This window comes from Stylophora pistillata, chromosome 2, assembly GCF_964205215.1.
Source record: "Stylophora pistillata chromosome 2, jaStyPist1.2, whole genome shotgun sequence".
Taxonomy (NCBI): Eukaryota; Metazoa; Cnidaria; class Anthozoa; order Scleractinia; family Pocilloporidae; genus Stylophora; species Stylophora pistillata.
The window spans coordinates 14,140,053-14,166,668 of NC_142520.1; the positions used below are offsets into that span (position 1 = coordinate 14,140,053).

The window sequence follows — 26,616 nt, forward strand, 5'->3', positions numbered from 1 at the left end:
GAAAAGTGGATGGAAACAAGAATCCCAGAAAATTGAAGACGTGCTTTAGTTGCGGACGGGAAGGACACTTTAGTCAGGATTGGAGGTGCCCGGCGCAAGGTCAGACTTGCGGGAAGTGCGGTACGATAGGCCATTTCAAAGTCAAATGCCCCCAATTCCATCAGCGAGGCGGCGCCTAGTCGGGATCCAAAGGAACGAGGAATAGCAGAGGTAGATTTGGTCGGGGTGGACGTGGACGCGGAAGACTGGGGCAAGAGGCAAATCTAGTGACTCGCGGACCTGCCTCCCGAGAAGAAGACAAAAAAGATTTTGCAACACCAGCTCGTCAGTCAAGACCCGATTATGCCTTTTCAGTGGAACAGTTGGATGACCACAGGGAAGAAAGAAGTGCGTTGGTAACGCTGATCATCGGTGGTGTGTACGTACCAGATGTTCTTATTGACTCGGGAGCTTCATGTAATGTTATGGGACAGCGGACCTGGGAATTACTAAAGCAGAAGGGGATCAAGTGTGAATCTCGGAAGTCTGCGAAAGAAATTTTGGCTTATGGTGGCGTAGAACCTTTATCGACCCTAGGAAATTTTACAGCAGATGTCACGCACGCTGGGTGTGAGTTTAAAGACGGGAAGTAAGGCTGAATTTATAGTGGTTGAAGGCGATGGTCGTACGCTGTTGGGGCGCGAAACTGCCGAGGTGCTAAACCTGCTACGTGTTGGTCCTTTTCAGGCCAACAGTGTTGACGGAGGACGACCAGACGGCAGCATTAGAGAAAAATACAAGGAGTTATTTAGTGGTGTTGGTCTTTTGAAGGGTTACGAATTAAAACTGCATGTTGATGAGTCAGTGAAGCCTGTAGCGCAGCATGTACGTAGGATTCCTTTTGGGTTGCGAGAGAAAGTTGATGCAAAGCTTGATGAACTTTTGAGGCTGGATATCATAGAGGAAGTGTCGGAAGGGCCGTCAGGATGGATATCGCCATTGGTGGTTGTTCCCAAAGGTGACGATGACGTGAGGGTCTGTGTTGACATCCGCCGAGCGAATGAAGCAATCGTCAGGGAGCGGCATCCAATTCCAACCGTCGAGGAGCTGTTACATGACTTGAATGGAAGTACTATGTTTAGCAAGATTGATCTCAAGTGGGGTTTTCATCAGATCCTGCTCAGCGAGGAAAGTCGTCACATTACTACTTTCGTCACGCACCGAGGGCTGTATCGGTACAAGCGGTTGATGTTTGGGGTGACATCGGCACCAGAAAAGTATCAGCAAATCATCAGAGACGTTTTAAGGGGTTGTGCTGGGGTTGCCAACATTGCGGACGATCTTATTGTTCATGGAGGTGACGTGGAGGAACACGACAAGCGTCTTTTTGCTGTGTTGGATAGGCTGAGTGAAGTGGGGTTGACGGTGAACGGAGACAAGTGCCAGTTTAGGTTGTCGAAGCTTACGTTCTTTGGCCATGAGTTAACTAGTGACGGTATAAATTCATGCGAAGAGAAAATAGCCGCTATTAGAGATGCAAGACCTCCCAAAGACGCAAGCGAAGTACGATCGTTTATGGGTATTGTCCAGTATTCTTCGAAGTTCATGCCAGACGTAGCGTCCGTAGCGAAACCTATTCAAGATTTGACCAGGAAGGGCGTAGTGTTTCACTGGGGAAAGGAGCAACAAGCAGCTTTTGAGGAACTAAAGCGTCTAATCACCCAGGCGGAGACACTGGCTTATTTTAAGGTTGGCTGCAGAACGCGAATCATTGCTGATGCATCCCCAGTTGGCTTAGGGGCAGTTCCCACCCAGCAGCAGAGAGGCATGTGGAGAGTTGTCTCATACGCATCAAGGAGCTTAACTGACGTCGAACGGCGCTACAGCCAAACGGCGAAGGAAGCGCTGGCCTTGGTTTGGGCATGTGAACGGTTTAACATGTATGTTTCTGGACAGGACTTCGAGTTGGAGACCGACCACAAGCCTCTGGAGCGTATCTACTGCAGTACTTCGAGACCTTGCGCCAGGATAGAGAGATGGGTCTTAAGGCTACAAGGGTACGATTTTAAAGTAGTGTACCGCCCAGGAAAGAATAATATAGCAGACGCGTTGTCTCGCTTGAATTCGGATCACGTGGACCATGGAGAGGAGTATGACTATGTTAGAGCAATTGTTGAGGACTGTGTACCCGTTGCTATATCAACTAGAGAGATTGAGGAAGCTTCCTATGATGACGAGGAATTGACCCAGGTGAAGAAATGTGTTAAGACAGGGAACTGGGACCAGTGCATACTTCCCTCGTATGCACAGGTCAAGGACGAATTATGTCTGTATGGTGAACTCTTGCTTCGAGGCACAAGGATTGTGGTTCCCAGGCTCTTGCGCGACAGGATGGTGCGGTTAGCACACGAAGGGCACCAGGGTATAGTCAAAACGAAGTATCGTCTCCGCAGTAAAGTTTGGTGGCCAAGAATGGACAAAGACGTTGAGAAGTTTTGTAGAATTTGTCATGGCTGCCAGGTCACTTCTGGATTTGACCCCCCAGAGCCGATGTCTCGCGTTTTTCCTCCAAGTGCCCCTTGGAAGGACTGTGGAGCAGATTTACTAGGACCCCTACCCACAGGAGAGGGTATTTTGGTGGTGGTCGATTACTATAGTCGATTCCTAGAGGTTGCTATAATGAAGTCTACGACAAGTTCCAAGGTCATCGAAGCACTTGCACCCATGTTTGCAAGATTCGGTTTTCCATTCTCGCTAAGGACAGATAATGGCCCCCAATTCGTGTCTGAAGAGTTTGAAGCCTTTTTACGTACGAATGGTATCGAACACCGGAAAACCACTCCATTGTGGCCACAAGCCAATGGAGAGGTGGAACGCCAGAGTCGCTCGTTACTGAAATGCATACAGATCGCACATTTGGAAGGAAGGAACTGGAGAACTGAGTTGCTGGTATGGTTGACGGCGTACAGATCCACTCCGCAAACGACGACAGGGACTACACCCTGTTATATGATGTTTGGTCGCGAAATGAGATCCAAGCTGCCAGAGCTAAAGAGAGAGACAGTTAGTGTGCCTGGCGAGGAAGTGCAAGAGCGAGATTTGTCATGTAAATTAAAGGGAAAAGCTTACGCTGACCTTAAGAGGGGTGCCACGCCCAAAAGCATAAGTGTTGGCGACACGGTTCTTGTGAAAGCAGAGAAAACCAACAAGCTGTCTACCAACTTTAACCCTGATCCCTTTAAGGTTGTTCGTAAGACGGGGTCAGAGGTAACGCTCAGGAACGAGACTGGCATTGAACTGAAAAGAAACACTGTGTTTATAAAGAAGTATAACGAGCACGGAGATGTATCCAATGGCAACGAAGACCAAGTGGTACAGGCAGGTTCTGCAGTACGAGTGGATGACCCAGGGGCAAGCAAAATTTCAGAGACGACAGTCGTACCGATGCCAAAATAGATTCCTGGAACGTCTGAAGATTCTCAAGAACAACCTAGGCATTTCCCAGACAATGAAAATACCGGAGTGGGAAGGCCTGTTCGGAGGTCGACCCGGACTGTAAGACCGCCCGATCGTTATAAAGCCATATGAACTGAATATGATATGAACTGAATATCTTCAATTTCTTGTCCTTTTATCGAGCGACTGGTTTAATTTAAAGGCTTCGATTTGTATGTTGAACATTTAGGAAAGGAGGGAATGTAGTGTATAGGATGCCAACGAGCATGAAGTATGCGCGATGTAATGCGAGGCGTGATGGTGTGATGTAATACCCTCGAGACCTGCATATATACAGCATGTGTTTAATTATTTAGTTAGTTCTCTTAGGTACGTGAATAAAACCGATTTCATTTTAACCGCTGTGTACTACACAGTCCACCTAGAACTCTTGCTGTTAGACCATCACTACCGTTATTCATTGTTGTTGTGTTATTTCCGAGTACTGATGGAGGTGCAAGGCTGTTGACATTAGTTTCTCGCAAAGCTGTGGCAGTCGTAGTAGTTCGACTGAAAACCCAGCACACTTGCTTGATATCCTTCGTTGTTTTTCTAAAAGATTATGGCTGTAGGTGGATATTGAACCCGGGTTGGCGTGACCTGTTAGCTCGGAAATTGTTTTTCTGGGCTGTGTTCACAGGATTTTATCGCATTTTCGTTGTGGCGAGCGAAAGAGGTTTTTCATGCCTCTCCAAAGATTTATAGTTCAGTTCAAAACAAGGAAGAACCTCAGGCTCACTTTGAGAAACGCTTTTTTGTTTCTGGTTCTTTAAAAGGTGAAACCAAACTTTTTAACGTTTTGACGATAGTTGTTATGCTTACATATATGCGAAACAATTTCACTCAGCCTCGTTTACAACTCGCAATTCCACGCTAAATACCACGCTTCGTCTTCTCATGTGAACAATGGAAAATTAACAAATGGTAAACACCACAGCGTACACTACTGAGTTATTGATGCACGCGGATGCACACAGATACATTGTAGCAAGAGGTTTCTTTCATTTAACAAATCTTACGTGACCAAAACGAAAACAAAAAACAAAAAACCGTGCACAGTAAACTAGTCTTTGCATTTGCTCATGTCAGCAGCGTACACCTATGGGGAAATAGTGGACGCTGAATTGACCAATCAGAGCGCGCGCCTTGCTTTGGTTATGCTATAATAGTGTTTGAATTTGACAGCTCGTAACACTCAAATACGTTCACGGTAGGTGGCAGTATTAACAACAGTTTTAACAGTACTCGAACTATTGATAAAATTGTGCAAAAAAATTTACGACGTACTTACATGAATGTTAGTTGATTGTGTTCTCAACATTTTAATAGCAGTGACGCCGAGGCCTCATGTAAAACACATCTATGATGAAAATTTAGGTTAGAATAATGGTATTGGTGATAACGACAATAATATTGATAAACTTAAACTTTGAACTGGAAAGTTCTTTCAAACTAAGAATATCAGATGTTTGTTTAGAAATGTCTAGCGATTCAAAAAATTAATTTTGGGGACACTTTCTCCGAACTTTTGCATCCTTTAATATTTCTTGGTCGTCAGCACTAAGAAATTATATGCTTCTGATTAGACTGTTGGCACGATCTCAATGAACTAAATGCCCAGCAGTTGGTAATTAATATTCACCAAAGTACCATTGACAAGTTTCGAAGCGTTGCAATAATTATACGGCCCTTTTCTAGTTCTTTCTTCCATTTTTTTCTGTAATGTTAGAAGTGTTTTTTAGTTTCATTTCTGAAAAAAAGAAAAGTTTATCCCTAGCACCAAGACTAGAAGAATTCGACGTTTGTTTAGATATCCCACGTAATTTAAAACTATTTTGGCTTTTACAAAGAAAAAAAATGAACTCAGCGTAACTTTTCATCAGGTTTATTTAAAGCTTTCTGTATTGTTTCCCCCGTGATATTATATATGAAAAAAAAAAATCACACGCGCCTGATTGGCCAAAACGGGTGCAAATTATAAATAGTGCGTGCGTGCTGTCATAATTTCGTCTGTCTTAACTATCTGTGATGCTTTCTTCGTGAAAACTATGATCAAATAACATCAAGATTCTTTGTGCAATTTGGTGTAAATAAGCGTTAGTCGATATTTCATAGACTAAAATTGGACTCGCCCACGAGCTCGTGCAATTTCGTTGTCTATTAAAAATTTGCTCGTACTTATTAACACCAAATTGCACTCGAAATCATGTTATTACATATGCAAATTTACTAAACCTTACATTTGTCTGACGTAAGTGATCCTTACTGTCACGATCCCACTACAGTGTCGCGAAGAAAGCGGAGTTTTATACTATGTTTATGTTTTAGTGTGGCAAGTTCAAGCTTGACCACCGAAAAAAATCAACCCAATTCTCATAATCACTTAGCATTTCTAAACAAATATCGAATATACTCAATAGCTTTGTATTAAGTTGTCAGTGGCATTTTGGTGATTTTTTTTTAACTACCGTGCATTTGGTCCACTTAAGACCGCGCGCGGCAGTCTGATCAGAAGTACGGAGTGTCGACAAGAGCACGATGCGATTAGATACACAAGCTTGGAAAATTTGTCCACTGAAAAAATAAACTAGACGTTCGGAAACGAACATCTGATATTCTAAAGAAGTTTAAAGGAATCTTCCACTCGAAATTCTAATGATTTTAAGTTAGGTAGCAGGTAACAGTTGCTGCTTTCAGACTCATGGGTACGTGTACAAGGTCAAATGACTTCCATTGTACGAAAAAAGTGCCTTCGTGCACGTAGATTTGCCTCAGGCTTAGAGTGAAAGAGAATTGTTGTAGAGCGTTTTCAAGGCTTGATATTTCAAGCATCTTTAGGTTTACCTTTCGTTTAATTAAGTCACGCCTTTTCGCCCCTACGTGCTATTTTAACGAATCTATAGTTTTGATCATTTATTTTTAGTGTGTGCTTGAACTTGGCTCAACACTTACCGTGCTAGACATTTTAATCTCTTGTTATGGTTGAGGATAACTAGTTTGCTAGGTGGTCATGTTTGAGTTGGTAGAACTGACCTTGAGTCTTACCCACACTGAACATCCTGTTTTGGAAATTCCCACGGTTAGCTAACCCAAACATTTCTGAGATTTTTGTATTTAATACTGGAGCACTCCTTGCTGAAAGTGGTAGAAAATAAGCAGTGGAACAGGTGCTAATGATTACGTAATTACAGATAACGACTAATGAACAGGTGCTAATAAAAAGATAGCAAAAAACCTAATTACAAAGAAAGCAATGGACAAAATACAAGAAACAAACCCTAAAAACTAAGAGATAAGAATACTAAATATGTTAATGTGAGTTACGTAACCAATTGCAAAGAATAAATGCGGCGAGCATTCAAAAAGGGAAAGCCCACCTTTAACTACAACTGTAAACCGTAACAAAATCCCAAAACAAGGCCTTTGGAGCCCGAAAGGGCAAATTAACAATAAAATTCCTGGAGGGGCCCTTAAATGATGCCAATCATAATAACTGTTGATATAATAGTAGCAGCCTCATTTAACATTTAATGGTGTTGCTTATAAATGAATAGAAGGATGAATAGATGGATAAATGCAGAGTTAATGGAGAAATAAGTAGATCAAAAATACTAATTTAAGATAAATAAAAGCCAACAGAGTGGATAATTTGCTTATCACTTACATTCATTTGGTTCATTTTGCCTTCTCTGCAACCCCCTGTTGCGTAATATTATCTTGCAGTCACAAATTAATCGAAGAATTTGGAATTAAACAATAGGAAATGCTGACCAAAAAATGGCGCGAAATTCAAAGAAAGTAGCAATTTGGAAGACATTGCTCAAGCTAGATAGTTCATGGGAACAACCCATAGTAATGAAAATACGGAATAATTCCATGAGCCTGTTTTCAATATATTATTACAAAGGGGACATTACGCTGTCACATTAAAGCATCACACGCATTAAAGCATCACATGCAGCCAACCAGCCCCCAAAGTAAGCATGTAAAGATGAAATAAACAATTTTCAATATAAGAGAAAAATCGAGATCCCATCTGGAAACTCGATTTTTCTCTTATATTAAAAATTGTTTATTTCATCTTTAAAGGGGACATTAGCATTTATATGGAGCTCCATCAAATGAGAAAACGAGTCGGGGGGATTGTAAATCTTACGTCTTCGAACCCGCTTCTTCTAAAAGGGTAAAAGAGTTTAAACAGTTGGACTCAATAAGTGGTGGTCTTCATGACGCAAATGTAGTTTGGGGAAAGGGGAAGGTCATTTTGTAAGCTGAGAGCTAAACTATTGGCAATAGGCCGTCGTCAGTTTTCTGTCCAGTTGAAGATCAGCCCTATTAAACTCGAATTTAAGGCGCGATCCGACTCAGAGATTGCCATGGTAGAATTGTAATTATGCATGTTAATACAGGAGCAAAAATTAATGAGATACCAGATAAGAATCATAGGTTAAAACGCACTGCATGTCATCTGCGAGATGGTTGCAAAGTAATAATTTCTACGAGCGTGGGAGAAAGAAAAAAATTGCGAGTCCCCGCGAGGAATCGATTCGACATATGGATTCAGAATTCTTTTACTGTCCACTCTCGAGACAAGACGAAAAATATCTTTCTTATCTTTCTCCATTTCCTTATCAAGCTGAAAACTAACCATTTTTCTTCTATTTGATAATAATTTCCATTCACGCACGCGAACAAGTGGGATACTCAGATTAGCTGCCAGTGGTTGATACTGACATAAATTGGTTTGAGCCAACTAATGTCACACCGAGCTCATAACTCCATTCTTGATAAATAGTTGTTTTTTAATAACCTCTTTGTGAAAATTTGAACTTTACAAAATTTTTGTGCCGCAAACTTCCGGTTTTTATCAAGAACAACAAGGCTCCACACCTGCTGCAAGTAACTTTTTTCGTTAGTGGTCCGTCTATTAAATGGAGAAACAGAAAACTGTGACCCACGTCATGAACTGTCAACCGAGTATTACGATTTGCATTTAAGTCCTCTTCCTACGAAACAGTTTGAAATACTTGAGGAAATTGCAGTTCTTGCGTTCTCCTAAATACAAAAAATTTTAGTGAACCGAAAGCTGATCGCAGTAACTCATACGTAACTTGGGCCTCGTTAATTGGATGATGAGTGGAACTATATGCAGCAAAATGTCTAAAACCATGTTTATACTAAGCGTGCTAGGTAAGTAGCACCCGCTTGCTAGGTAAGAATTTCTGTATTTTTTTTTTTTTTTTGTGCAATAGCAATAACACCCAAGAACTTGGCTATATCCATTTGCAAACGGTTTAAGTCGATTTTAAAACTACCTGGGACACTCACAAGGCAAGTTAAAGAAATTATATCAGGGGATGTTATGTGGCACTCTGATAACAAAACTACCCAAGTTCTTCATATATATACTCTAGTCCTCCAGATTATCTTCAGTAAACAGTTCTTTTAAGACTTTTTGTTATTTGCTTTCCATGTGATACAACATATTGGAAAACATGCCGCTGAATGTTAGTACATATTTTTGACGGGGTCGTGGCTGTCTGCTCAACACCTTTAGGCTGCTTCATTTAGGATCACAGCACAAAATCTTGATTAGTAGTATTCTAGAAAAGCTTTTCAAGATAAAAATTAGTGATAATAGGGACTTTAAGCAGTCAGGACAGCAACGGCACGGAAGACGTCGATTAAAAAATGAGTTTCTACTTTTAGTTAGAATTTCGAAAATGGCTGCATGTGTTTGCCGTCTCATGGGCGCCAGACCTCGAACTCAACATAACGCATAAAAGTAGCGTTGAGTTCCAAATGTAAATTAAAATAATTTGCCGCCGCGGTTTCGGTTCGCAGACGACACAAATTTGGGTGATTTTACGTTGTTGTTTTGCATAGGACGGCTAAGAAATGTACAAAGTTTTAAAACGCACGTGTTGGGCTATTGTTCTACGAATTAGATCTATTGTTTTTCCGCGTTCTCGTTGCCGTAGCCGTCGTGGTTTGCTTTAAGTCCCTAATAATTTTGAACGACGTTTCGACCTCGCTAAGGTCATTTTCAAGCTGATGAAAAGGAAAAATTTTACATATATGTAATAATTCAAGACGTGGGAATGATAAAGGCGATAAAATATGGAAATATGTAAACGCTAGGCGTAAAATGGAAGTGATAAAGTTACAAAGGAGACAAGATCAATAAATTATTATGAGAGTTGACGGAAGTAAAACTCTAAATTATACGAAGATACCATAAATTATTATAGAAATAGCTTTACGCGGATTGAGTCTGACTGTTTGTTCAAGCTTGGCTTTATTTCTTTTATAAAAAGCATCTCGTAAATTAGGCAGTCCAGTTTATTTTTGCATTTCTTCAGGATTTTGAAACTGTGATTTAAGTCACTTGGGGTATGCCCATACCGCTCTTTAATGCGGTTCCCTATTGAAGACTGAGACGCTTTGTGTTCTTCAGCACGTTGGTAGAGGTGGCGGCATGTGTAGCCGACATAGTTTGCATCGCACAGACCACACTTAAAATAATACACAACGCGCTGCTGATTGATGATGTTGGGCTTCTTTTCCGTTGATTTTCACTCATATCCGATCTTTCTGTTAGTGTACACAGGAGAAATGTCAGTTCCAAATTTTCGGCTTAGATCAAGTTGCCCTCGTACGGAATCTGCTGATGTTTGGTCTTTAAAGGGAAATGTAATTCGCACAGGTTTTTTTTTTTTTTTTTTTTTCGTCAGACGCTTGATTGATCCCTGGATCCCCAGACACTTTTTTCATGATGAAATCATTAATAGTCGAATGCAGTAGTTGAGTTGGGTACTTGAGACTTGAGTCGCGAGGACGTTTCGGTGAGACCTTCGCACTCTTGGTGAAAAAATTGCCAGTCAGATGACAACTGAACTTAAAGGCACGATTTAGCATTTTTTTTTAAGTAATTATTGTTTATGTCTTACGTCGACGTGACTCTGATAATGCAATAACAGACCAGTATCAGATGGTTTCTTGTACATCTTCGTTTCCAGACGGCAATTTCGTTGCATGATTTCTCAAAATTAAATCGTTTTTTTTCTGTCCTATTCTATGCGCAAAGTGGCTCTTGAAAATGTTCGTCGATTTTTGTTAAGCGAGCGAACCTATTCATACGACTCGACTTGAATTTTTATTACGTTAAACAGATGCAAAGTTTAACATCAGCTTAAGTCATCTTTTGGAAAGAACTGGAGTGTTAGAAGTTTTATCCTCCAACATCCCTTTCTCATCGGTCTACATTTCTATACATGTATTATATAGATACTGACGAAATACTAGGATTCCTCCTTCTACCAAAAAAAACATATCTTCATCGCGTGCAGTGATGATACTATTTTTATCTTTTATGTGTGAGGATATTGGTGGCGCCATGGTTATTAAAATGATTAGCCAATTACAAGAGAGCATTTCGATCAGGCGAACTTGTGTTTTATGTGGAAATTTTATGAGTATCTATAGAATGAACAGAACATTACATGGCCGCTTGAGGATACGAATGTTATCTTCTCGTACTGAGAGTATCTCTCACTCATTCACTTCATTTACTCGGGAGAAATACCAACAGCACTCGAAGATAAAATTCGTATTCCTGTGGGACTATGTAATATCCTCTACTTCTGATACTAGGTCAGATTCGGATAATTTAGTGAATTGTTTTCCTTCTTTCCGTATGCTAAATTATCGTTTCCAGCCAAGCAGTCCGATATCGTTGATGATCAGCAGACGCTGATTAGTTTAGGTCAGCGTTCATATTTCATAAGAAGTTTATTTCATATAGTTTTTTTCACAAAATTAACGAAAAAAGGAACGACCTTTCGTCTTCTGTGAGGTCATTTTCAAGATTTAGTAAAGAACAACTATTAGCATATTGTTAAAAATTGGTTGAAAAACGGATAAGAATGTAACGAGCGTTGATAATGTGAAAAAAGACCCAACTATAACGGTTTAAAACAGTATTTATAACAAAATACCCCAGCTAGAGGTTCTTAAATATAAACTATAGTGATATCTTTCTTTGGCACATAATTTAATGTATTAAAACTAGGATATCGATTAAAAGTCCCCTCCTGTTATATGGAGTGGATTGTGAATTCAAAATAACTTAAGGAGGCATTTCGTCAATGTTTTGGGAGAATGAAATGAAAACTTGATGGCTAAAACGTTCAATCCCGTTCAGTAGAGTCCTTTGTTCATTTATGCTATACCTACAATGTTCTTAATTCAAATTTAGAAAAGCTGCCGATAGCTTTGACTTAGCGTTATGGGGGCCAATAATACGCAAATTGGTGACTCTGATGACATGGAATTTATTATTTCCGTGAAGAGTTAGGATACTAAATTTGTTTGCTTACACTTCTACTTCAGCCACTCAGACCTCAGCGATGCAATTGCAAGGAGGAGGTAAGGCTACAAAACTCCCAATTAATCGGCTTTTGGCCATATACCTATGTAATAAAAGTAAATCTTGGGAGAAAAAAAAAACATTCTTATTCCTTAGATAGTTGTTGATTGAGGATTGAGTAGGTTGGAAATGCATTTGCCGGCAACAATATTTTAAACACTTAAGTCTTGCCATACATTTCTATTCCCAAATAACCAACGAAGCAAACTCCAAGCTAACCTGTTAACCACACAACAGTCACAATTTAAAGGTGCTACGATAAAAAAGATCTGACATTGATAGACTAGATACCGAGCTTTCTTTGATCGAGATAACGTTTCATAACAGAGATAGAAAAAACCCACAAACGTACTTTAGATGTATTGATATTCTAACCAGAGATTGGCATCGTTTGAAATAAAGTAGAGCTAACTAATTTCGTGTTCGCAAAAGTTCGCTTTCCGAGGCAAAACTTGAGACTTTTTAACAAAAAACTCCGAGGCTCATTTTCTTCTCTTTTGTCTCTTTAGACACCAACAATACTTGTTTTAGAAATTCCTGCTACAATTTCAAGGCGTCATTCAAAACATGGAACGAAAGCAGGAGCTTTTGCAAGAGGCAGGGAGGTGACCTAGTTTCTATTGAAACCGAAGAAGAGTGGACGTTTATAAAGGAAGAGATCGAAAATTACCAAGAACAGCGGTGGTACATCGGTCTCGTAAGAGAAAGCGGGATTTGGACCTGGGTGAGTGGAAAACTACTCACTATTTGCAAATGGGATGATACCGAGCCAATAGAGAGAGATGGAGCTAAGGCCACGATAGTGAAGAGGCCTCATCTGAACCTTTCTGCAAACGGAATATTTATAAGCCACTTTGGTTTTGCAAATAGTTTTCCATATATTTGTGAAATTCCCAAAGGTAAGAAAACATCACAGCTGCATGATATACTCTAAGGCGCGTTGAGAGTGTCATCACCTCACGCATAAGATAGTTACGAGCAAGTTACAGTGTTCCCTGTTTGTTCGGTACGCTGCCCCAACCCCTAGCATCTATCAATCACTTTTTAACTCTTTCAATCACAGAAAAAAAAAAAAAAATGGAGGGAGTATAAAAATGCTTTGGCATCAAGGAACCTTTTTTCGACATTATATAGCTCAATAGAGACTGGTTTGACGGGTGTTGAGTTGGCATCACTGCACTACACGGCAGCCAACCAGCAGAAACTAATTTTTTTTTTTGTTTTTTTGTTTTTTTTGGTTGAGTCACTGTGACAACTAATCCTACCGCTGATCAGCTAGACCGCCTCGAGTCAAATTTCATATCATTTGTAGTTTTCGTCTGCACTAAACGTTTGAGTAAATAAACAGGTAAACGAAGCGGATCTACGGAAAGAAAAAGAAACAAAAACAAAAACAAAAAAGAAACGAAAGAAAAAGCTGGGGGGAGAGGGGGGAAGTCTGGGCATATTTGCATAACGAATGCGTGCGATGCGTAAGATGACCCAATTTCCTTTTTCTGTTTTTCCCTTCACCGCTACTTTCGTACTGCTCTTCGTTTAACTAATTAAACACCCTGCACAGACTAAGGGCTTTTTTTTCTCTTTGGCGGCTGTTTCAGGGGAAAACTCTTCCCAGGAAAACTACATGGCTTATGTTGGAATACCTTGCACATTGAAACTTGTCAACAAGAGTTGGGTACAGAAATGCAATTTTACTGACTTCGTTTGTAATCTTAATTGTACAATAAAAGATTGTTTCTACAAGCCAAATAATAGCCTAGTACCAGAGCATTGTCGGCGAGGGTGTTCTATGACATACGGACGATTGGTAGATCAATGCACCGAGTTGACGTCCAGAAAAGGTTATTATTTTCAAACGTGCAACGTTACAAACTTTAATCTCAGAAGCGGCATACACGTATTTGCTACCAAACAGACTTGCCATTGTGTGGCAGATCAATGTAGTCACAAATGCAACAAGATACGGTGCACACAAACCTGCAGACAAGGAAAAACCGGTGAGTAACATAGTAAAAGCCAATGGGCAGGCTAATGATTAACTGGTAGTAAATGAAAGCTATAGCTTACAGATTTTTCTCTTTCGTGGATATGTATACCATAGACATGCTTGAAGAATTTACTTAAAAATTCGTTGTAAATTTGTAATGTGTCTCAGACGGTCCTCGGGTTTTGACAGATAGTGTTAATGACTGCTGTTAGAGAAAAATGCAACTAAGAACATCATCGTATTTTGGACTCTACTTGTTCGCAAGATGATACAAAAATTGGGACGATTATTTACTGATTTTAAGTCCATCGATAAAACAATCAATCTATAGCCGACAAGATAGAGAAATGAGGGGAGAATCAGGGCGTTGGCTGGGATTTGTGGATTTAGCTCTGGGTCTAATTAGTTTCCTTTTTTTTAATATTATTGTTATTATTATTTTCGAAGCTATTCAGATCGAAAAAGCCAGTACTCTAGCTGCTCGCCAATACATCAATCTTACTCACAAGTGAAAAAGGCTCCTAAAAGGAGGATTCTTTTTTTTATTATTATTCCTCGCGTGTGGATTTTAAAGTGCGAATCGAAAAGTGGTGCATAATAACCGTTTGAATAAGCGGGTATGACGAAACCGTTTCACATATAAACAGCCTACATGTTTGCCAGAAAGCAAGAGGCACGTTTCACTTATTCAAAGAGTTATACGTACTAGTGGCTAAATGTATTTCGCTTTCCCTTTTGCGTTCATTTTCACTCGGAAAAACCCCAAGCTGCCTGATTTAAACTGAGAACATTACACTACGCAATAAAAACCCTTTTATGAAGACGTCTCGGAAAAACGCTTCCAAAATTGAAACAAGCACAACGATTCTCCCTTTCTCAATTTCATCAATTCCTCTTACAATCGCTAAATAAATTTTATTTGAGTGAAATCGTGTGCTGAGTTTAAACTCTGGGTGGACCGCATGAAAATAAGTTAACCAAAGCAGTTCAAAGAATGATATGCCCTACGGATGTCAAATTATGGATGGAGTCATCTATATACTGTAGCCTTAGTCTAAACAATCATCAATATAATCTACAGGAAAATCTTTACCATCAAGTCATAGAGTAGCACTTGCAACATCGCCATCGCCATCACCATCGTCGTCAACGGCAGTTAAGCAGATGGTATGTGCTCTATGCAGTCATTTACTTTTTCTCTACAGGTCACTTTTAAAGGTTTTCTATGCTGCACAAATTTAACAAACACTTTTGTTTTAATTCTAGGGAAATAAGTATGCTTTAAACTTTGGCAAAATAAATATCACCAGGAGACAATCTATGCAGGTATGTAAATGTTCTAATTTAAAGGCATTCACGTATGATGCGAGTATTAAAAAAGTAATGGACAAATATGTTATCCTTTAACCTAAACCACAATTTAAGCAGTTTGACACGAGTTGTGTATATGAGTGTGACAAGCACATAGCGTGAAATAAATTTATGCAATTGTAGGAGGCAGTAAATATGTTTAAAGACTTCATTATGAAAATCCAAATCATCACAAAAACTAGTGAAGGCAGGCCCGGTATAAAAGAGGTCAAAGCAGCGAAAGAATCCATCTTTAAAGTGGCAGCAGCAGTTGAGAAATTTGCCCTTGATTATGGAAAGCAACACCTGAGTGACATGAAGCCTTCAGAAAGGTTCATTTATCCCAACATGGGTGAGGTTATAGTCTTTTTCTCGGATTTCTTAGAATCCATTTCACTGTTACTTACTGGTTGACTGACAACTGTATGTTCTAATTGGCTAGATTAGGTTTAACTTATTGACGCTATTTTGGACCTCATCGCTGCATCCGTTTTTCTTTAAACTTTTCATTACACGCGTGTATCAGTCATGTTTGGAGGAAAAAAACTAAAGGCATCGTTAAAAGGGAAAGAATAAGATATAACAAAAGGAAATTCGCAAGGCTTTATTTTGGGAAATTTGAATCCCTGTCTAAAGTTAAAACTCTTCAAACGATCTTTTCATTAAAAATAATTTTGGTTTTTGTTTTTGTTTTGAGTTTTTTTTTTAATAGCAAGTTATCAAAACTTGTCTAAATCTCCGATAAAATGCTTTTTTTATGTGCAACACTTGCTCAAAATTGGTATTTTGCCTGCGCTGTTTATAAGAACAACGTCTCCAACCTTACTTGTAAAAACTCCTTAAAGAAATCAATATTGTCAGAGCAGGAAACGGGTTTTTACGCTTTTAGTCTGTGTACTACCGTTCACTTGTTAATCAATGAAAAAAAAAAAAAAAAAACTTTGGAAAAGAAGTTTTTAAAAGGCTATATTTGTTGAAAGAGCGAGTTATTATAAGGCCTCTACATTACATACAAAACATGTGCAGCCAATAACATAATAACTTAATTTATGTCCACCGCGAAATGCATGCAATTGTTATTAAAGTTTCTTTTTTTTTTTCTTTTCCACAGCTTTGGGGATTCAAAAAGGCTACCGCCAGGAAACGCGTCACTTCCTCTTCGAGGAGCAACAATGGCGAGAGAGAGTCGAAATTGCCTCTTCAAATTTTGAGGAAAATGGTTCGTACCAACTAGCATGTCAATCATTACAATTTTTTAATTACCTTGGTTTGGCCGGTGGAAGTTGCTGTATGGATAAAATTCCTTAAAAGATGCGCTTTACGTGAGCCTGATGAAAATTTCAGTTTTTTGTTTTTGCGTCTCTTTTTTTATTTTATTTTTTTGGGTTGATTGCTTTTTTGTTTTTGTTTCTTGGGGGATTTTAAAGGATCATTGGCAGTTACAATTGTGTACGGAGATCTACATGAGCTACTTCTGACGAATCAATCTATCAGAAGTAAAGCAAATGACACAAGGTGATGTTATTTTACTATTCTTCTATATCGTATACCTGAGAAACGCCTAACATGAAAACACGCAAGTTCTAAGTTCAACCAACCTAAACTTAAAAGTTTTCCAGAACTAAAAAAGGGTTGATAGTCTATGGCCATTTCAAAAATTCGCTTTAATCGACGAAAAGTATGCTATGTTACTTCCTTAGTTCTGGTTCATTTTGAAATAAAAGTTTTTTTTTTTTTTTTTAGGTTTATCAACTCCAGGATAATGGCTGTAGCTATGGACCCCAGGCCAGAAAAATTGCGAGAAAATGTCATCTTGAAGTTCGAAAACCTAAAGGTAACATTAACATCAGTTTCTCTGCGTTGTATTGATTTATACTTACAAGAGAAACTATATTTTCAGGTCTTGACAGCAGAGAAGCACTGTATGTTTTGGAGTGGTTTCAGCGAAAGGTAAAATAAAAATTAATACGTTACTGACCTTGCAATGGTATCTATTATTTCTTGAATCAAATTACGGAGAAGTGTAAATAAATGTTTTTGGTCAAATGGTTTGAGCGGGTTAACAATTACCTCTCCACCCAAAACAATCATGAGTTCTGTGCGCTTTGTTGACTTTTTTTTTTCCAGGTCAGACGGCTTTTCAGAGGAAGGATGCCAAGTAGTTACATCAAAAAGTAACTCCGAAGAAATAGTTTGTAGCTGCAATCATTTGACTCATTTTGCTGTCTTAATGGAATACGGCGGTAGCACAAAGGTATTCGAGTACATTTTTCTCTACTCAATAATTTAATTGGCTCAATTAATAAATCTCAATTTCTCCTTTAATTTTTCTTGACATAGCTCACAAAGGAGAACGAAGCGATTCTGGAAATCATCTCTTACATAGGATTATGCATTTCCATTACTGGGATACTGTTAACACTAATACTTTATTCTTGCCTCACGTAAGTAACCTACCTAATATTTTAATGAACTCGATCCTTAACTCCCTTTAAATACGTTGGAAAGAAATTAGATCGACAATCTCAATGCAACTAAAAAAATGCATGTCGGATAATTTACAAACTTCAATTCAACTACATGCTCCATCAAAAGAGGTTCAACAGCTCATGGCATCATGATTTATGGAAGAAATGAATGAAGCTACGTATTGATTTTTGTCTTGCTTTGCTTTGCTGTCAAGATTAAATTGAAACATTTTGCTTTATCTTGCGATTTCAGTTGGCAATTTCTTGATGTTCTTTTTGCAGTAGGTGTCTATTTTTATTGTTTGCTTTTTCTTTTTCAATTCATTCTCTCTGTTTTCTTTTTATACTCTTCTCTCACTAGAGACCTTCGTCAACCTCTCTCTCAAATTCGACTGAGTGTTTCAATGTCCCTCGGAGCTGGGCAGACCATATTTCTCGCTGGAATAAATGCCACAGAAAGCAAAGTTAGTTGCCTCACCTCCTGTCTATGGGATGAATTAACTCTTTGCACCGTTATCTTGTCAAAAGAAGTATGATTAAAATTTGACAAAGATATTTCTTTATACAGGCTGTCTGTGTACTAGTAGCTGCTCTTATGCAGTATTTCCTTATGGCTGCATTCTGTTGGATGTTGGTCGAAGGAATTTACTTCTACCTGTTTGTGGTGAAAGTTTACAATATCAACACCAAGATGTACATGTATCACGTCTTCTCATGGGGTAAGTTCATCATTTTACATCATGTACTGGTAGCTATAACCTTGAGTTCCGATCTCCATCTGACTTCTTACTATCCTTATGAGTAGGTCTCCCCGTGATCATGGTGGCCATTTCACTTTGCATCGCTGCTGGGAAAGAAGGAATACAAAGTTATACCAGTGATAAATAGTAAGAGACACATTCACGGCATTATTCTTCCCCTTCTCCTCCTACTCTCTCTTCTTTTAATCCATGAAATTGTTTCTTTTTTTTTTTTTTTTTTCCTTTGGCTTGTATATATCCTAATATGGGTATCGTTTCGTTCACTGACAACTTGTTTTTCTGTCTTCTCTTTCACTTCTTCGTGTTTAGCTGTTGGCTATCCTCAAAGAACAACCTTATCTGGATATTCATTGCCTTTTTGGCGTTCATTGAAGTTGTGAGTGTATGATTACCCTATGTGACTGTCACTGATTTACCCAGACTCGTAATTGCCAGATATTTATTTCTCTTTCACGCGCGTTAAAAAAATTAATTCGATGGTACTTTATTTCGATATCCCTTTATTTCTATATCCCTATATCCTAAATGTATTTACCTGCAAACACTTTGGGTGTTGCTCCAGAATGCAGGCAGGCTAATCTCATTTGAACTTAATAGTGGCTCATTATGGCGGAAAAGTTCTGATGAGACGATCTGCCTAAGATGGACTGATCAATTCTCTAAACATTTGCTGCCTAATTAAAAAAAGAACCTTCTCCCCTTTCGTTGTCAGTTTAATTTCATTTTTTTCTTACTTTGACATAAAAAGAAATTATTTCCGTGCCAAAATAGTACATCAAACAACAATGAAAGAGAGGAAAGAGCATGAAGAGTTGGAGAAATGAGATTAAGCAAAACACTCCGGCCATTTAGGATGGCTAATTCAATTAAGAATTGCAAAATTCGGGTTTGCGGGTCGGGAGTTCTGTTTCTAATAAAAGATTCACTTCGTTTTTCTCCTCGTACTAGTGTTGTTACCAAACGAATAACGTGTTTGGATATTCGATTACGTTATCTAGATACTCGTATATTTTGAATGTATTTTTATTCAAGCTGAACATCTTGATACTCGCGCGGGTCATAAGGGAGATGACCACAATGGTGCAGCCAGAAGGGGAAGACAACCATGCACAGCAAATACGGTAAGGTCCACTTTATGAGATTAAAACAAACTCATATAAACAAAGTGCTATATTATCTTGTGCGGCGACTTCCACCTAGCTTCCTCTTTCCTTAATCAGTAAGGCATTTAGATACTATCTGATGATAACAAATCATTGTGAAAGGAAACAAAATCGACTTATTAACCCCTCTAACCTCTATAATTAAAAACTGAATCGTTGGATAATCCAGGTCATGAGCTTTAGGTGTTTTTCGTTCTTCCAAAAAAAAAAAAAAAAGTTTAAATAACTAGAGCCTCGTTGCCTATCTATTATCTCATAGCATCTTGTTTATTATCATGTTACTTAGACTTGGTATGAAGACCTGCCTGGTAATGATTCCCCTACTGGGTGTCACGTGGCTGTTTGGTCTTCTTTCGCCTGTAGACAAGGTTTTCGCATACATCTTCACAATACTCAACTCTACTCAGGTGAGTATTCAAAGGTGACTCTCAAATTTTAATCAATTTCGATTATTTGACTTACTTCTGCAGCAAACGAGAGACAGTTTCACAATGGCTAGGTTACATTTTTTTAGAAATTTTAAAACAAAAAGCTGATAATAATTCTGGAGGAGATAGTTTTCTACTTGATTTAAAAGATCTACAGTTTTCCTTCCTTCTTACTTGTATTCATATTCCGGGTAATCTAAATAGATATTTCAATAGGTATGTTACTTTCTTTCTTGTGCATGAAGAAAACTCGAGCAAGCCCCTACTCCCTACCTGGATAGAATATTGCCAAAAAAAATTACCTATGTCTCTGCCACAGGGTTTCCTGATTTTCGTCCTCCACTGCATGCGAAATACTCAGGTAAGAAAAAAACAATAAACTAATTGTACATATAGTTCAGATTGCAAAATTTTGTTCTGTGAACAATTAACCGAATGCTTAAAGACATACTTGAGATTGCTCGTCTATCTGCAGATCAGAGAGCGATTCACAAGAAAGATGAACATGGTTTTCCATCTTCCATAAAGGAAAAATTCCATAAGGAAGAGGTCATAGGCCAAACCAAACGAGGTCGGCCATGTATAGACAACTGCATTACAGTCTTGCGGTGAATGTGAATCGAAATTGCACTAAACTTAAGAAGCTGGCTTCAACTGTCAGGAAATAATAGTAACTTTTTAAGTACGATCGCATAAGAGTCTAGATCTGTTAAGAAAAAGAGGGGTCATTCTGTTATTCAGTGTCTTAGCAATCAACTAGTCGTAAATGTCACCTTCTTCTTAATAGTCTTCAATTATTATCTTAGCCAGTCGCAAATTAACAGGAAAAGTATTTTTAGCTGCATGATGAATTACCCCAGAAAAAGCTAAATATAGCCTGTTGTGTAATAGATTCATCTTAAAAGGGTCTAGTTCCTTATTATATCAGCGACTGGCCCATTCGAAGTCCTAATTCTGCTTTATATCAGATGTGAATTTTTGTCAAGAATCGCACTCATCTTTCTTTAATTAGCACACTAACATGCAGTTTTTATTTCTATTTATCTTTTGATTATCGCGCGTAATTATTTTGCGCATATTGCATGAATTTCTATTTGTCTTTCTACATATTGAGTTCACAAACTATTCGTCAAACACTATTATTTTCGTTTCAATAAATGAGTAGTGGCAGCTAATTAAGGCTGATATTCAAAGCTTTGTGCTCCATAAACAAGTAATTAAACAGGCAAACGTTTGAATAAATGTATAAATAGCAAGAGAAATGCAAAATATCTTGGTTAGCTCAGTTTCAAATGTAACTGCAACGGACACACTAGCATTGAAGTGGAATCCTAACAAGTTAGAGACGGAATCGGTGATGTTGACAGGCTCAACAGTTTAGAGCAGTCTGTGATTACGTCATACCTATTTAAGAATCAACATTGAAGACAAATATCACGACTTCAGCAGGAAAAGGTAGACAAAGAAATAATCTGGAACTTATTAGCATATTCCTCTTTACTGCTCAATTACGATAGCTCTAGCGCTTCAGGTGGCTAAATAAATCACGACATCGCAGCTGAGACAAGGGAATATTCCAGAATTAATGATTTCCCTGAATAATTCCATGAGCGCGAGTACTGGTAGATGGGGAGACAGTGACTGAGAGATTAGAGAGTCTTGCCCACAGAGCACATCACAACGATCCAGGAAAGCTTTAAGCTCAGATCTCTTGACCCCACCGCTCTCTCTAAAAACATAGAAAAGGTTAGAACTCAAACATTTCGACTCAAAAGTGATGGTCTCCGTGACTTTTGCAAAGGGGGGAGGTTTTTTCGTTTTAGTTGTTTTTTATTGGGCCCAAAGCTAAAGTGACGGCTTTTAACCACTATAATAATAATAATAATAGACAATCTTTAAGGAGGAAGCGCCCGTCACGTAAATACGTGGTTTTCAGGTAGGTCCTCCGTAAAAATAAAAAGTATTAAAAGCTAAAATAAGAAATACAAATGTCACAGATCTAAAACGGCGTATATCTAAAGTTTTATCCATCATTTAAATATTTATCCATTAAGAATCTTGTAAGGGTTTCCTTAAAAATTTTGCATGGCATTGGCCTTCTTAAAAATACTGGGAGGGACATCCAGTCATTTATAAAACGGAAGTAGGACACCCTCTTTCCGCATTCCGTTTTAGGTTTAGGCAGTCTAGGTAAGTAGCCATTTCTAGTGTTGTAGCCATGCGAACTTCTCAATGTCGATTTAAAACTTTCAAAATGCTGCGGAATGTCTCCTTTGATTGCATTTTCTACGGTGGTGCAACGATGAAATAGACGTCTTCCAGCCAGAGGGAGCCAATTTAGGCACTTTTGAGCTTCTGAAGAAGACATCTTGCCTAATTTAATTTTCTTCGCAAACTGTTAGTCTTTTGATCAATTGTATTGATTAACTTACATCGAACTCATGATCTACGAAAACTGAGCATATATCCTTTGAGTCGGAGTTTGTTTAGTTAATGACATACGAAGAAATTAGACCCACAAACTGGAAAGCGTCATCGGCGAGAAGTATAGATATTAATCATTCCCATTTATGCCTACGAAGAGATGGCACACTAGCATTTGCTACCACTCAAATTTCAAAAATCTAACTGGGTCCAATTTGTTATGGAAGTATTGGAAACATCATTCAATCAAGTTGCAAATTAAGGTAGTGATTGACATTTTGTAATCATGGCAACCAGTTTACAGGCCTCCAACTTTGAAAAACGGGATATATCTGATGAACTAATATCTAAAGAGCACCAGTGGTCCCATTCACCTATAAATGGTATCAATATGAGTTACAGTCCAACCTTGATTATCTACACCTCAATTATCTGGACTTCTGGATTATCCACACTTTTTCTCAGGTCCCAGTTTTGTCATGAATGTCTATTAGTTATGATTAAGATCCATCATATACTTTTTAAAACCACAGCATTGAAAAATGAAGATAAGGCAGGTTTCTTTAGCCTTCAAAAAGTAAAAGCAGCGGTCATTCGCGTCGAAGCCGATGAAAAACATTCTAATGAGATCTGATTAGCTCGGGAAGTTGCTTTGTTGCTAAGTTAGATTTTACGCATTATTGGCTCGTTCGACAAACAAGCTACACAGCGTCATGAATGGTTTATTCACCATCACTACGTCCTTAAAACATTGGCGATCCGTTCTTTCGATAAAAGATAAACATTCCACAGTTTTGTGATTAGAGAGGTGAAAATGGAACCAATTTCTCAGCTGAATATGACGTTAGTAAGCAGCAGATATGTGTATCTGTGCACGATCCTTCGCATATGTCATAGAGAAAAGCAAAAACAAGGTAAAAATTACGAATTTTGCCGACCACCTGGAGACCAGCGAAAGATTGGGGCGTAAAACGATTGCTCTATTTTAAAAATCTCAAAAAGTGAATTGTAGAAGTATTTTTCAGAACACCAACAAGTTACTTCCCAAGGGATCAATATTTTAGCGCTAATCACTCCCATAAAATTAATATGAGATTCATGCTCTTTGAAATAAATGCTTTTTTTGGGTTCACAACACAGCACTAATACAACAGAAAGTTTATTGAAAATTTAGGTGCAACTGCACAAAAAAAGGCAAAGATATCCTTTTTTCCCCTGTAAGGCAAAATAAAATAGTAATAATAATAATAATAATAATTGTGTTTTTTTTTTCATTATTTAACGTTACGCTTACGTAAAGGAAATTTGAGGAGGGACAAGAACCTGGATGTGACGACAAAGTTGTTGAAGCGATCGAGCAGAAAATAAAATTTTCACCACCTTCCTTCGAAGTGTATCATGTTTGTATGTGGTACCCATTTAAATTAAAGTGCAAAAAACGGTACTCCATCATTAAAGGGTTCTAGCATAATTCCATAAATAGAGCACTTTGTTGTCGATCGCACAGCTGGCCCAAGTCCCTGGATCTCGGTCCATCGCTAGTTACACTCCCCACCCCCACATTTCCTCCCATTCTCAACATTAGTCCATTCCGATTCTATTGCTCCATTGTTGTCAAAGCATGCCTTGAGGGTTTGTTGTGCATTGAGGTCATACTATGTGCTTTGGATTTTAATTTTGTGAATCCTTACGCCTTTTTGCAGGATAATTTTTGATCGTTATTTTCTGCATTTCCAGTTTACGCTTTTTGAATTTGTCAGCACATTAAAAGAATTCTAAAACTTTATTCCGCTCAGTCAACTAGGATTTCACACGAAGAATTAATAAATACAAAACTTGAAAAATACCATAGAAGAGAAAAATGTAATTAAAACTTCCGTCCCATTCCCGAAAAGCAAAAGTCAAATAAATCTGTCCGAACACCACTTTTATTTTTGACGTTCTAATTTTACATTTCTCGTTCCACTTTTTTAAAAGACCTTTTTGACTAGACTCTTGCAGCGATGCTTATATTGCCAGAAATTTGGAACAATATGGCGGAAGCGATTCTCGTGTTACTAGCAAAATAGCGCCCAAACAGTATGAGAAAATGTAGGGGAAAAGATTGTTTTTTCAAAATAACTGTCTAAGAATGGGATATTATTTCACTGCGTAGTTGGAAATATAGCCTACATCGGTTACAGCGTCCATTGCTTCGAAAAAGAAATACTCTAATTCAAGCCAACCTTTTCCCAAGGCATACGAGTAAACTCACAATTCTGACTCCATTTTCCCATACAAACTCTTCAAATCTGCTTCGACTAGGTGTTACAATTCTTTTGTCGTGGGAATAACCTTGTGAGGATTCGCAACTGCGTAGTTCGATATGTATTCTGCAGAGTTTTTATATGATATGTATTTTTTATACGATATGTATTCAGCAGAAGTTGGCTCAACTAAATCGCTCGTACACGGTTGAAAGTGTTGGCCCACAAATTTCCCTTGAGCCGTGAGACTCTTCGTATTTTCACAGAGCTCACACGCCCAAGGCACGCCATTTTTAAACACCCCAATTTTTGGAAGGAAGAACACGAAAGATAGAAGTCCCTGTAACTGCACAATTTTGCCGCTATTCTCCTGGTTCTGACGTTTCCTTTGGCTTTCTAGGATAGTAACGTGCCAGGCCTTTCTCTAGCGGGGTCTTACGAAAATAGAAAGTTACGTGTTCACTTCACTTCCACCGCCACCATAATAAACTATCTGTAATACGATATACCGCTGACATTTCTTAACGGGCTCGAGACGTTCCCGATTTCTGGAGACGGGCAAATGCTTTGTTAGAAACTACATCAACATGTATATTTGACTTTCTCTTTGTTAGAAACTACATCTGACATGTATATTTGACTTTCTCTGCTACCGCATAAGAAACAACTACGATTTCGAGGAAAACAGCTGTTGGCCAAGCGGTGCCTTTTTTTCACCTAAATCCCCACATACTTGCCCCAACGGAGCCCATAACATGGAAAGACACCATAGTACTCCTTCTCGACCGTAGCGGTACCGTATATCGATGTGCTTGTTTCCAGCATAACTCATGATTCTTTGTCATAGCAGAAGCACCCTGTTTGTTTGTTATAAACTATATTTGGCCCCTCCAGAGCTACTCGCACATCTGTAAGTAACCATCGAAGTTAAAATAATCTTTTAATCGCTGTACTACTGGTCACCTGCTTATTCGGCTGTTGACAGCGCTACTGTGGGATAAAAAGAAAAAGTGCACGTGCACATCCTGTTAGTAGTGTGGTCTCTATTCTAGAGGCCTTAGCTGAAGGTAAAGACAGAGGCACAGGACGAACAGACTGCTTTGCTGACAGAAGAGGACCACCAAACAAAAATATTCGCATTGCAATTAGAATCCAAAACTACCCACTTCATTTGAAAGTCAATAACGATAACAATGAAATAAAAATTCTAGAATTATAGCCGCATTTGATCGGGTCCTGTCGTATTTCAATGATACAGGAAAATTTTTACGAGCAAATTTCGAACACTTGTTATCCCTTCCTCCCCCCCCCCCCCAACCCACGCCGTATTTAAGTATTGATTCAAGTAACTTAGTGCTACTTGTTTTATTATCATTATTTTCCAGATAAAGCGATAGCATCAATGGTGGAATCATTGCCCTCTACATCGATTAAGAGAAAATCAGCATCATCAGAATCGCCCTTCTCCTGAACCAAGTCCCCCTTGTGGCCCACGTCCCCGATCTTGCCTTCCTCTCCACCCTCCCTTTCACTATCTCCCACAATCTCGCTCGACTCTTTTCCCTCCTCCTCGGCCTCGTCTACATTCTTCTCTACATTTTCGCTCTTGTCCTTTCCCTACTCTTGGCCCTCGCCATCGTCCTCGCTCTCCTCCTCAACCTGTTCCCCTCTTCCTCACTCTCGCCTTGACACTCGCCCATGTCCTCGCTCTCGCACTAGTGACTCCCCCCCCCCCACCATCCCATTGAGACCCCCTGACAATGGTTATAGAAAGAGAAACTTTCTTGATTTGCAATTGTTCTTCTTTCTTATTCTTCAGTTCTTGTTAATTGCAGTCTTATTAGAAAGGCAGAGCAAGTTATTTCATTCTTTGTGCATCTGGATGGC

At 38.8% G+C, this 26,616-nt stretch overlaps 2 pseudogenes across 1 annotated transcript; one reads left to right on the forward strand and one right to left on the reverse strand.

Annotated features, from left to right (window-relative positions):
• Positions 1–8,488: 8,488 nt before the first annotated feature.
• On the forward strand, positions 8,489–21,328 carry LOC111335171 (uncharacterized; annotated as a pseudogene). Its single transcript, XR_015996778.1, has 21 exons — positions 8,489–8,664; positions 11,866–11,901; positions 12,412–12,801; positions 13,501–13,899; positions 14,971–15,056; positions 15,156–15,215; positions 15,384–15,591; positions 16,351–16,458; positions 16,667–16,754; positions 16,983–17,073; positions 17,140–17,189; positions 17,367–17,493; positions 17,580–17,683; positions 18,069–18,171; positions 18,276–18,426; positions 18,513–18,594; positions 18,778–18,844; positions 19,501–19,589; positions 19,918–20,038; positions 20,379–20,420; positions 20,535–21,328. The product of XR_015996778.1 is annotated as an uncharacterized LOC111335171 (transcript).
• On the reverse strand, positions 9,719–10,511 carry LOC148737258 (uncharacterized; annotated as a pseudogene).
• Positions 21,329–26,616: the final 5,288 nt, after the last annotated feature.